This window comes from Saccopteryx bilineata, chromosome 1 (assembly GCF_036850765.1).
Source record: "Saccopteryx bilineata isolate mSacBil1 chromosome 1, mSacBil1_pri_phased_curated, whole genome shotgun sequence".
Classification (NCBI taxonomy): Eukaryota; Metazoa; Chordata; class Mammalia; order Chiroptera; family Emballonuridae; genus Saccopteryx; species Saccopteryx bilineata.
In genome coordinates, this window is record NC_089490.1 from 84,527,977 (window position 1) to 84,540,497 (window position 12,521).

The following is a 12,521-nucleotide window of genomic DNA, read 5'->3' on the forward strand; positions in this document are numbered from 1 at the left end:
AAAATGCCTTGTTGACTGCTTGTGCAGGGTCACACTTGGTAGTTCAGAGTCTAGAACCCAGGCCTCATGTCCCGAGCCATTGGCCTTTCCTTTATCTGCTTTCTCCATGTATTATTTCAATATTAATAGGACTTAGTTAACAATAGCTTTTTCCCCCCTGATAAATCCATTTTTATTTGTTTCATTTTCAAATAGTCAGCTTTTATTTAATACTTTTCTTAAGTGGCATAGGTGTACAATGAATTACCTCAAGTACAGGGAGCATTGAACTCTCTTCCTCTCTAAAGATTTTTTTTTTCTCTCTGAAGATTTAAAAAAAAATTATTTCTCTATATCATAACATTTTTTCTTGCTTCTCCCCTCGTAAAGTAAATCTTAACTGTTATTGTTATAAGTGAACTTCTTTATGTGATTAACTGCTAAGTGAGAAATCCAAACTTAATAAAATCACAAGTATAAAAGAAAAAAAGGGGCCTGACCAGGCGGTGGCGCAGTGGATAGAGCGTCAGACTGGGATGTGGAAGGACCCAGGTTCGAGACCCCGAGGTCACCAGCTTGAGCCCCGGCTCATCTGGTTTGAGCCAAAGCTCACCAGCTTGGACCCAAGGTCGCTGGCTCGAGCAAGGGGTTACTCGGTCTGCTGAAGGCCCACGGTCAAGGCACATATGAGAAAGCAATCAATGAACAACTAAGGTGTCGCAACATGCAACAAAAAACTAATGATTGGCCTGACCTGTGATGGCGCAGTGGATAAAGTGTCGACCTGGAAATGCTGAGGTCGCCGGTTCAAAACCCTGGGCTTGCCTGGTTAAGGCACATATGGGAGTTGATGCTTCCATCTCCTCCCCCCCTTCTCTCTCTCTCTCTCTCTCTCTGTCTCCTCTCCTCTCTCTCTCTCTCTCTCTCTCTCTCTCCCTCTCCTCTCTAAAAAATGAATAAATAAAAAAAAAAATTAAAAAAATTTGTCAAAAAAACAAACAAAAAAACTAATGATTGATGCCTCTCATCTCTCCATTCCTGTCTGTCTGTCCCTGTCTATCTCTCTCTCTGTCTCTGTTAAAAAAAAAAAAGGTACTTGATTCTTCTTTGAAAGCAGATTCTTCAGGATGTGAAAGGTAAACCCTGAACTCTGGGAGCTTTTGCCCCTGTTAGGGAATACTGACAACTCTGAGTCTTTCAGACTTTAAGTGTAGACTGACCAGGGTTTGGAAAAGATAGACTATAAACAATACATTATGATGCAAATAAAAGAGGAAATGATTTAAATTTATAAAATAACAGAATTTACCCACAGATTTCCAGAATCAATTAAAAAGAGTTTCAACTAAAAATCAAATTTGAATCTTTCCGAAACTCAAGTATGGGAATTAGATGCAAATAGAGGCTTGCTGAGAACAGTGGGTAACTGTTCTTAGACCTTGATGTAGCTCCCACTGTCTACCCAGTCACCTTAAAATGCCTTGCGGGGAGGTTCATGGAATAGCACTTACTTGTATTTTCTGAGGGCATATATGCCTTGAAGAGTTTCTGAAACAAATATACTGTAAGAAAACAGGCGTTTTCAAAAATATTTTAATGGTACTTGAAATTGTGGTCAATAACTTTATACCTATTTGAGTTTATAAACCTGGAGAATGAAGGAGGAAACATGAGCAATGTTTTCATGCACTAGGTCGGAGCTGCCTTTCCTCCTGGTGTTCTGGTGGGCACTGTTGTCCTTATCCTCGGAGAAGCTGCTGCTTTCATTTGTTGGAACAGAGGACCCATCCAGGCTGGAGAAAGGTGAGGAGCTGCTCCAGGGAGTGGAGAGTGTTCACCGCTCCCCTAATTTAGTTACCTTTGTTCCCTCCTTATATCCTTACTGTTATTATTTTTTGTACATGTTAAGTATAAAATATTTTAACTAGCTTCCTTTTCTTAATATATAATTGGCCTTCTTAACCTATAATTATTTGTATAAATATATGTGTATATATACATATATAATTAATATATAATTGTCCTAGTCAGTAAGGCAGTATTTGATATTCTTCCATGCCCCTACCTTCTGCCCACATTATTGTAAATTCTGGTATGCCTGTAAAATTTAAAGATGGGAGGGGGATACGGTATTGATTTTGCTGCAGACTGAGGAGGAATTAAAGGGTATCCCTGGAACTTTTGCTGGCCCAGAAGTCTTGGAGAGTTTGTGCTGGTGGTATCACCTGGGCCTTTTCTACAGACTAGCTTCTAGTGGTTCCCTTAGAACTTTCTCTACTGTTGGGCAGATAAAATATATTATGCTCACTTTGTTAAAGATGGCACTGCCTACGTGGAAGCCCTTCGCCCAGGTGATAATATTAGTTGCCCTTCTTGCTTGGGATGGGAGTGATTATGTTAATATGTGTTGGGGGAGGGCTTTCGCACCAAAAGGTTTTAAAAGGAGGAGAGATCGTGTTGCTGGGGGGTGGGGGGAGTGATTAAGTTCTGGGAGAAGCCCATGCTGTAGGAGGGCAGAGAACGGCCACGTCGGGGAGGCCAGGAGAAGCAGCCAAGATGGCAGAGTGCTGAAGGAGAAGCCAGTTTGTGCAGAGAGAAGGAGATGGGGAACAGAGGTGAATAAGGCTGGTGAGCTAGAAAGCTTTGATTCTAGGAAACTCGGATAAGTCAGTGGCTTTGGGAGCCCTGAATGGAAAGGGAAGTGTTTTCCCACTGTGTGTATTTATTGCCTGCCGGGTGCAAGCTAGGATTAAAAGCTAATGACCCACCAGTTCTTGGTTCCGTTGTTTCATTACTGTCTGTCCGAATCAGATGTGAACCTGCATGGGCCAGGTGGCTGTGATGGTGGCTGTGGCTACTGGCTTTACATCTACATTGAAGAAATGCCTCCCAGTATCCCGGTAGATCCTAGGCCTTAGCTCTGGGTAAAGAGTTGTGTGTGTGTGTGTGTGTGTGTGTGAGGATGGGGGATGGCCTGGAAAACACAGGCCATCAGTTTGAATGAGTGAATGATGGATGAATGAATGAGTGAAGACTTGCAGTTGTCTGTTTCTGCAGAGATTACTTTTGAAGGCACTATAGTCATGTTACCGGGAAGTTCTGAATGCATTTGCATCTCATAGTTCTGCCTTAATACTAAGTGATAGGCTAACTGTAATTTAACGTTTCCTTCAGCCCTGAGAATCTGCCCTAAATTTTTTTCTCATTAAACTCTGTCATACATGAATCATAAGACCTGAATCTTGATGTGGACTCATGAAGCATATTCTGTTTCTGGCTGAATAACTTAAAGAATCTAACAGGAAATATTCTGAATTTGAATTGTGTGTCAATGGCCATCACAGTAGTACAGGATTTAAATTTTCTTTTTTAAACATGAAGACTGAATTTCATATTGAGTCTTGCTTTCCATCAGGAATTATTTTGCAGCTGAGTCCTTGAGGGAGATCAGGGAGAATGATTTTGCTGGAAAATGCTTACTTGACATGATGTTGATGGTGTAATTGACAGGCTAAACATTGAACTTCCCAGTTTGGAATCTCTCTTTGATTCTTAAGTTTCTGACACCTATTGATATGGCTAGTTTAGTAAAATAAATGATGCACAGGACAATTTGGGGACAATGAAGTGCTCTCCTTATGATTCTTTTCTATAGAGAAAAGACATGTCAAGAAAAGATAACACAATACAGTGGACCAATGACAAAATATTTATTGAGTTTGTTGTCACTTCTGAGATGTTAAGCTCAGGTTTGCTGATATCTGGCCTTCTCTGTAAAGGGAAAATGTTATGCAGCAAGACCATGAGGCCATGCAGACAAGCAGCAGGGCTACTGTGGGAGGAGAAATCTTTGTGTATTTAAAATAAACTCTAAAGCATTTATTCTTTGGCGCATCCAGTAAACTACTAAGGTTTAAGAGTTTGAATTTTGGATGGTAGAAGTTGTTATAATGATGAAAATCATTGTGTGAGGTTTATATAAACTGTCATCGTCCTGCCACCCAACTGTTCTCACTGATGTACATGTAGGCACCTGAGCGAGCTTCATGCTCATTTCCAGCCATCCGTTAGGTCACTGCATGGAGAGGCTCCACCTGGATGCTGACTGGATGGATCAGTTGTTCATCTATGCATGCTGCATACATTCATTGTTTTCATTTAATTTCTAAACTGAGTACTATTTGGCATAGGTGTACAGCGAGTTACCTCAAGCACAAAGAGCATTGACATTTCTCCTTCTGAGAGATTTTTCTTAAAAAATAAAGAACTCTGGGACATGCCCTGGAGGTGCCAGTGTGGTGTGGCTGGTTGCTCCTGGAGCCAGATTCAGCCTCCTGGAGGAACTATGTCTCCTGTAGGTACATGCCACTGCACAAGAGGAGATGTTTGAATTCTCCTTGATTGTTAGGGGGAGGAATGCCAGAGCTGCCTGCTGAAAATTTTCTAAACAAGGGAAATATGTCCTGTATAGATTTGGTTCTTTTCTTGTTCTACCTGGCATTGGTGCTGATTGGTAGTGTTATGATCTGAATCTGCTCGAAAACCCATTACCTGAAAGGCCTGATAAGGGAAGGCGCTCAGATATTTTCCTGTATAATTCCAGAGTTTTTTCAGAGAGCCACACTAAGAATGCTACATTACCCCTTTCAAACATGAAACCATGCCTTCATCTTCCTCTACCTCATCTTGCAAGGAATGGTTTATACTGAATATACCTGGGAAATATTTGGCTGCTGCCAAGAACTGATGTTCTCCTTGTATTACTTATCTGCTGCTGATTGTAAACCTGGGATTTTTTTTTTTTTATCCTAAGTTGTGTAACTCAGTGGTTTTCAACCTTTTTATACTTGGGGACAGGTGAAGAAGGAGAATTATTTCAGAGACCATTAAAGCAGAAATCACCCCAAGCATAAGCAAATTTGACTAAGATCATTGGATTTGTAATCTTCATATACCATCAGGGTGGTTAACTTTTTCACAGACCAGCATGAAATTTCTGGCAGATCGGTCCACTGACTTGTCGTTGAAAAACATTGGAACTGACCCTGGTACCATAACAGAAGCAAACAAATTATTGTATTTTATTTATTTATTTTTGTTTGTTTGTTTTTTAAGTGAGAGAAGGGGAGATAGTGAGACAGACTTTCACATGCACCCCTACCAGGATTCACCCAGCAACCCCCATCTGGGGCTGATGCTCAATGCTTGAATCAACCAAGCTATCCTCAGTGCCTGGGCTGATGCTTGAACCAATAAAGCCACTGGCTGCAAGAGGAGAAGAGGGAGAGAAGCAGACAGTGCTTCTCTGTGAGCCCTGATTAGAAATCGAACCTGGCCACATGCTGAGCTGACGCTCTATCCACTGAGCCAATTGGCCAGGGCCGAATTATTGTTTCTTTAAGTTTACGAATTCAATGAACTGATGTTTCTAAAGAACATGAGGTGTTCTACTTGTGATTTGAGGAAACCAGCACAATCCAAGCCCTGCAGTATGTGTAATTAGTGTGTGCACTGTTCTGACCATCAGTGTTTGAGTGAACAGCTGCATCAGGGCCTGGAATGCCAGGTACTTCCTCATCTACCTCTTGACATTGATGACCTCAGCTGCCACCATGGTCATTGTGAGCACTGTGTTTCTAGTCCAGTTGGTGTTGTTGTCAGACTTGTACCTGGTGACTTGTGTTGATGACCTTGGACTCTTTTCAGGTTTTGACAGTATCTTTCCTTTTTTTAAAAAAAAAAAAAATTATTTTCCTTATTTATTTATTCATTTTAGAGAGGAGAGAGAGAGAGAAAGTGGGGAGGAGCAGGAAGCATCAACTCCCATATGTGCCTTGACCAGACAAGTACAGGGTTTTGAACTGGCGACCTCAGCATTCCAGGTCGATGTTCTATCCCACTGTGCCACCACAGGTCAGGCAACAGTATCTTTCTTATTCAGTACCTTTTCCTGACCCTCCCAAGAATTGTCTTCATTCTGGGCTTTTTCATGGTGCTAAGCTTCTTCCTGGTTGGCTTCTTGTGTTTGCCCTATACCTGGCTACCACCAACCAGACTACAAATGAGTGGTGCAGAGGTGACCGGGCCTGGTGCCGGCATTGCTCTCAGGTGGCCCGGCCTCCATCAGCAGAACCCCAGGTCCACCGGAACATTCACTCCCACAGGCTTTGGAACAACCTTGGAGGGATCTTTTTACTTGCTGCTGAGAATGGGAAGTGTATTACTGCCTTTTAAATATAGTATACATCGATTTATACATATGGATACTTCCTTAAAAAAAAATAAAGAGTTTGTTTTTATCCACTCAGTCTGCATCAGGCACTGTACTCAGCCCTGGGATCCATGATGATTGAGTTCTTGCCTCTGAGAAGCTCAGAGACTGGTGGGGTAGATGCCAGGGTGATTGATGAGTCTTCTAGAGCTATAGGGACCTTGTTCTGTCATGACAAATAGGGCAGGCTGGGGAAAACACAGTTTGTTGGTGTGTTTGTCAGTCACACAGGAGAGGTGGAGGGAGCAAAATCTGCAGAGGCAAGGTCAGAAAGAAATGGCATATTTGGGCCTTTTGGCTTTCTGAGCAGCACCGTAATGCCCTGATCCTCCTCCTCCCCATCCTTCAGTGCCTGCCCTTTCCCTTGCTGGCCATTCTTGGCTCTGAGAAGGGAAATGTTGTTGAGCCAAAGTTATGCCTGTGATGATTCTTGGATCTCGAAAAGAAGTCTCAAGGGGTCATTGCTTAAGGTGCTTCATTCCCTATTCCCTTTTTTGTTTGTTTTTATTTTTTTAATTCATTTTAGAGAGGAGAGAGAGGGGGGGGGGAGGAAGGGGGGAGGAGCACGAAGCATTCACTCCTATATGTGCCTTGAGCAGACAAGCCCCGGGTTTTGAACCGGCGACCTCAGCATTCCAGGTTGACGTGTTATCCACTGAGCCACCACAGGTCAGACCCCTAATCCCTTTTTGTTTCCAAAATAAAAGAGAATTTTTTTCTCCCCCTCAAAAGGAAGTGGTTGATCCATTTTCTAAGTCAAGATTGGTGTGATGTGATGTGAAGGCACCAGCTGTGTTCAGTATAAGAAATGTTAGAAGAACTCTAGTCAGAACTCAGGGAACCAAAATCACATCTGATGATCTCAAGGGTAATGCTTGTGATGTGAGCCTAGCTGATCTGCGGAATGATGAAGTCACATTTAGAAAATTCACGCTAATTACTGAGGATATTTAGGACAAAAACTGCCTAATTTTCATGCCATGGGTTTTACCTGTGACAGAGTGTAGTCCATGGTCAAAATGGCAGATCATGATTGAAGCTTGTTTTGATGTCAAGACTACAGGTGGCTAATTGCTTCATCTGTTTAGTTTTATTTGGTTTTACTAAAAAATGCAACCATTGGGTTTGGAAGACCTCTTTGCTTAGCATCCACAGATCTGCCAAATCCAGAAGAAGATGATGGAAATCATGACCCAAGTGGTGCAGACACATGATTTGAAAGAAGTGTTTGATAAATTCATTCCAGCTGGCATTGGAAAAGACAGAAAAGCCTTGCCAATCTATTTATTCTCTCCATTGTGTCTTTGTTAGGAAAGTCAAAATGCTGAAGATGCCAGGTTTGAATTTGAAACACTCATGGAGCTTCATGGTGAAGGTCCTAGTTCTGGCCTACTTCTTTGTTTTTAAAAACTAGTTTTGTTGGGAATGGAGTTCTTAATTGGCAGTCATTGTTACTCAGCATGTAGTATATATTATTCCAGTGTCTTCTGGCTGTCACTTGTGCTCTTAGTTCAATTGTAATTAAAAAATTTTTTTGGGTAGTAAACTTTTTTTTCTAATTGATTTGAGAAAGACACACACACACACACACACAGAAAGGAAAGGAGAGAGATGAGAAGCATCAACTCATAGTTTTATCACCTTAGTCGTTCATTGATTGCATCTCATATATATGCCCTTACCAGGGGGCTCCAGCCGAGCCACTGACCCCCTTGCTCAAGCCAGTGACTTTTGCCCTCGAGCCGGTGACCTTAGGTTCATGTTGATGATCTCATGCTTAAGTCAGCGACCCCATACTCTATCTAGTGAGCTCATGTTTAAGTCAGCTACTTCAAAGTTTCAAACAGGAGACCTCAGCATTCAGGGTCAATGCTCTGTCCATTGCGTCACCACCGGTCAGGCTGTGGTCTTTTCTTGTTGGTTGCTTTTACGATCTGTTCTATGACTTTGAGGTTTTACAGTTTCCCCTCCCCTCCCCTCCCCCCTGTCCCATTTCCTCCCCCTCCTCTGTCCCCTCCCCCTCCCCCTCTCTCCTCTCCCCCCTCCCCTTCCCCTCCCCTTTCTTCCTCTCCCCTCCCCTCCCCCACCCCACCTCCTCCTCTCCCCTGCCCTACTCTCCCCTGGCCAAGGCCAACACTTGAACCAACCAAGCCAATGGCTGCAGGAGGGGAAGAAGGAGAGAAGCAGATGGTCACTTCTCCTGTGTGCCCTGACTGGGAATTAAACCTGGGACATTCATATGCTGGGCCAATGCTCTATCCACTGAACAAGCTGACCAAGGCCACTTCTTCCCCATTTTTAATGTTATCTCCTTCTGGAACTTCATTAGATGTTAAGTTAGATGTCACTATTTCCTCCTAGTTGATCATTTAAAAAAATATATTTTCTCTTTTTGTCTCTCTCTGTTGCTTCAGAAAGAAAGCTGATTTATCTACGTATATTCTAGGGTCGCTTCTTTAAATTGTGTCTTTAGCTTTTTTTATATTTTGCCAGCTCAGTGATGCAATTATATTTTATTTAGCTTTTAAAATTTTGCAACAGGAAAGTCATTAAGATACCTGGTTTGCCTTGTTCCTGAAAACAGAAATCTGTTCTGTCAGACTGTGTGTTTGCACCAGAGCCTAGCACATTCCTCGACTCACTCATTCCAGACATGTTTATCGTGTGCCTGTTACGCATCAATGTTAAGGATATAGGGTAAACAAGGACTTTTGTTCTTCAGGAGCTTGCATTCTTGTGAGTGGAAAGAGACAGTATATAACTATATAAATTGGCATGTGGGGCTGAGTGTCAGAGGAATGGGGACAGATTAGGGAAGGCTTTCTTCAAAAGAAGGTGATGTATAAGCAGATGTGTGATGAGGTAAGGCAGTAAAGCTGAAGATGTTGGAAGAAGGGTGTTCCTGGCAGAGTGGTAATCTGTGCAAAGGTTGGGCTAGGGCTGGTGCATTGGCGACCCACAGGAAGGTCATTGTAGCTGGAAGAATCAGGAGCCAGAATTGTAAGGAGCTGAGACTGGTGCTGAAATCTGGGGCCATATGGCCTGGGATCTGGTAAGCCAGGGAGGGAAGGGTAGAGAAATGTGACAGGCACCTGTTGGCAAGTTTTGAGTTTGGTGGCTTGAACCAGGTGGCTGAAGCAGAGGTGGTGTGAGGTGGCCACATTCTGGCCCTGTTTCAAGGTGGAGCTGATGGCATGTGGGATGTGAGGAAAGGAGTCAGGGATGACACTGGGGCAGAGTCCTGGGCAGCTGTACAGGTGATGGAGCTGTTTACTGAAGGAGAAAAACTAGGGTAGGAGCTCATGGATGAGGGGAGCAGAAGGTGAGTGCTGGGCAGTGCGTCTGAGAGACGTCTTGGATGCTGTGAGTGGGTGCTGAGCCAGTGGCTGGGCTGTGCTGGAGTCGGAGCTCTGGGGAGAGGTCTGTGCTGGAGTAGTGAGTTAGGAAGCTGGTATTTAAAGTCGTGGGAAGAAGAGGGTCCCTGGGCCCTGCTGGTTTGCACACAACCGTGCAGCCGTGAAGGCGCTGCCAGGGTGCTTGCTGGGACGAGTGAATGGAAGTGATAGCACTCGGTTATCTGTGACTTGAAGATAAGCGACTTGAATTCTTTTACCTGAAAAGCTTGAATTTTGTGCTTATGGAAATTATGCAAGGTACCTAGGTGTTACCTTATTTTTCTTTTGGATTTTCAAAAGTAACGCAACTAATATATCCTTAGGGTAGAAAATTTAAAAAATACATGTATGCAAAAATAAAAAACCAAAACTCTCATATTCTACCATCCAGAGAAGGGGAATAAATGTTAACATTTATGTAAGTATTTGCTCAGCTGTCTCCTCCTTCCTCAGGAAAACTTTCAATCCCTGCACTGACTTCTTATTTACTTACTCCCAGCACTCCCCCCACCTGCCACCACATTCCTTACGGGCCTAGGGTCTGTCTTTAAGTCCTCTGGACATGGCCATGTGCAGGGCCTTTCCTGTTCCCATTCACCCCTGTGCCTGACGCATTGTACGTACTCATTACAGTTTGTTTAGTGAAAGAATTCACATGCTTTGATAATAATACCTTTCAGACTTCTGTTCTGGCAATCACCCACTCTTTAATTTTTTTTTTAATTTTTTTTTTAGAGAGAGAGACAGAGACAGGAAGGGAGAGAGATGAGAAACATCAACTTATAGTCGTGGCACTTTAGTTGTTTATTGATTACTTTTCATATGTGCCTTGACTGGGGGCTCCAGCCGAGCCAGCGATATTGGGCTCGAACCAATGACCTTGGGCTTCAAGCTAGTGACCTGGGCTTCAAGCCAGCGATCTCTGGGCTCAAGTCAGCGACAATGGGGTCATGTCTATAATCCCACACTCAACCTGTCGACCTCACTCTCAAGGTGGTGAACCTGCATTCAAGCTGGATGAGCCAGCGACCTTAGGGTTTTGAACCTGGGACCTCAGTGTCCCAGGTCAGTTGTCTGTTCACTGCATCAACATTGGTCAGGCCAATCACCCACCTTTAATGATTCATTTTAAATAAGCCAAAGTGTTTGGTGTTTTCGATACTACGAAGTATCTATGCACTCAGGGGTATTGGATGTTCTTTTCAGTCTGTCTTTCCAGCTTCTCAGAGCAGCCTGGGCCTTGGTTGGAACACCTCAGGCTCACTGCAGGCTTCTCCTCCCTCCCCTCTTCCCCCCTTCCCTCCCAGCCTAGTCAGATGTGACCTTGACTTGTCTCTCCTGCCGCTGTACTACTGTGCGCTCCTAGACCGCAGGCCTGTGTCTTATTATGCATTTATTTCACTGCATTCTCCAGCTCTTAGCAAGGGTTCTGACACTCAGAAAGTAAATGTTTTTAGAATATTGGGGAAAAGTACATGAAATAATAAAACATTATTGTTTTAATATTTTACTGAATTTTTCAGAACAAATCACATATTTTATTGAAAATGTTTAAAATTTTGGGATACAGACTATTTATTAAGCCAGCCAAATTGATAAATGTTTTATTAAGGAAGGGCACTCTCTTTCAGTCTCTTCTGTGAGAAAGAGAAGGGGATGTGTATGAGGAAGGAGCGAAGGAAAGAGAGAGAGGGTGTATGGGGGGGTGTATGAACATGCCTGTGTATATCTGTGTTTGGTATTATAATTGGAGTTAAGATAATAGCCAAGCCATTTATTTCTGGGCTTCACAGATAATATATACTTATATATGGTAGTTGAGCATCTTATTGTAAGTGCAAATGTCATTAAATGAACTCCTTTCTTATCTGGTAACTGGAAATGTTTAGTAGGCAGGTAGCGACATGAGAAAATATAGGAGGCTCAATACTACAGGTTTTGGTTTTGTGTCCCTGGAGTTTTCAGTGCACAACTGAGAAGTGAGCGAGTTCAGGAGTTCAGTCCTGTTGGCTGAAGTGACATGTGCCCTCTAGGTCATGACCAGAGAGACGGGGAGGATTTGTATTAGGGACAAGCAGGTATAGATAGATATTTGCTGAATGCCTCAGTATCAGATACTCATATATCATATGCCATTTAAATTTCTTATAACATCCCCAAGAAATAAGTCAGCCATGCTTATCCCCATTTTATGGATAAGAGTGAGGCTTAGAAGTTAAAACTTGTAGCTATCACAGCTAGTTTAAACCCTGTTCTCTTTCTATTCTCTCCACTTAGGAAAACTTTTGCTATTGATTTTCATGGTTTTAGCCCATTAGTTTTAGATTGTTGCTTGATAAGTAGGTTCCATGTTTATTTTTTCAAATTACTAGATAGGCCTTCATGTTATATGAATTTTAAGAAAAATAAAGTTACTATCTGTTTGTCACACCAGGTCTAAACTGGCCCTTTGTCCTTTTCTTGGACAGAAGACTTGGGCTCCAGCTTGTACATTTGAATGAATGAAATCGTTTCTTGAGAATGTGGCCCTATAGTTGAATGCATAGATATCTAGAAAATACTTAAAAAACTAAATCCTTTTGTGGTTTGCATCTCCCCTCCCTTTATTTCTTGCCTTTTTTTAAACTTCAAAGGCACATATTCATAGCACTGTTTGAGAAGTATTTGAGCAGCTCATTTCCTGACAGAGCTCTGATGCATGAGCTCATTGGTGGTTTCCTAACCTTCTCCTGGTGGGCAGCTTATCAGGACGTGCTGATAGGTAGGCAGAGCAGAAGTCTCTTTTCTTGCAGTGTAATGAGTGACTCAGGCTGGCAACCAGCCCATGTGCCCTTGGGCACCGTGCCTTTTGTAAATTCTCTCTCTCCTCTCCTTAG

The 12,521-nt window shown here is 42.8% G+C and overlaps 1 protein-coding gene and 1 pseudogene across 10 annotated transcripts in view; both read left to right on the top strand.

The window, feature by feature from the left end:
• The window catches only part of PACSIN2 (protein kinase C and casein kinase substrate in neurons 2), a 157,603-nt gene that overhangs the window by 64,072 nt on the left and 81,010 nt on the right, over positions 1–12,521 (top strand). For 8 of the 10 annotated variants that reach the window (XM_066256275.1, XM_066256265.1, XM_066256285.1 and 5 more), the window contains one exon: positions 1,673–1,782. The exons of the other annotated variants lie outside the window; for them this stretch is intronic. The gene's annotated coding sequence lies outside the window, so the exon portion shown is untranslated. The remainder of the gene's footprint in view (positions 1–1,672; positions 1,783–12,521) is intronic. 10 annotated transcript variants of the gene reach the window in all.
• LOC136319252 (palmitoyltransferase ZDHHC4-like) lies at positions 4,438–6,213 on the top strand (annotated as a pseudogene).